Raw genomic sequence first — 259 nt, forward strand, 5'->3', positions numbered from 1 at the left:
GGTTGGGTGGTGAGGGGTCAGGCACCATCCACTGGTTCATCCCAGTGCCATTTGCAAACCCAGTTTTGGGGTGAGCTCGTTGAGTCATACAGTAAAAACGCCTCAGGCTGGAAAATTACATTTTTAGGAAAGTTATTCAGTCGAAATGCACTGTTAATGGCTTTAGAGATAGTTGTTCCGTAAGTAAAAACAAGAGCCCGTGCCCACGCGCTCCCAGTCATCTGCTTGCAAACGCGCTGGTGCAAAACACCCACCGTCA

Source organism: Cariama cristata, unplaced genomic scaffold, assembly GCF_000690535.1.
Source record: "Cariama cristata isolate BGI_N322 unplaced genomic scaffold, ASM69053v1 scaffold6625, whole genome shotgun sequence".
NCBI classification, from domain to species: domain Eukaryota; kingdom Metazoa; phylum Chordata; class Aves; order Cariamiformes; family Cariamidae; genus Cariama; species Cariama cristata.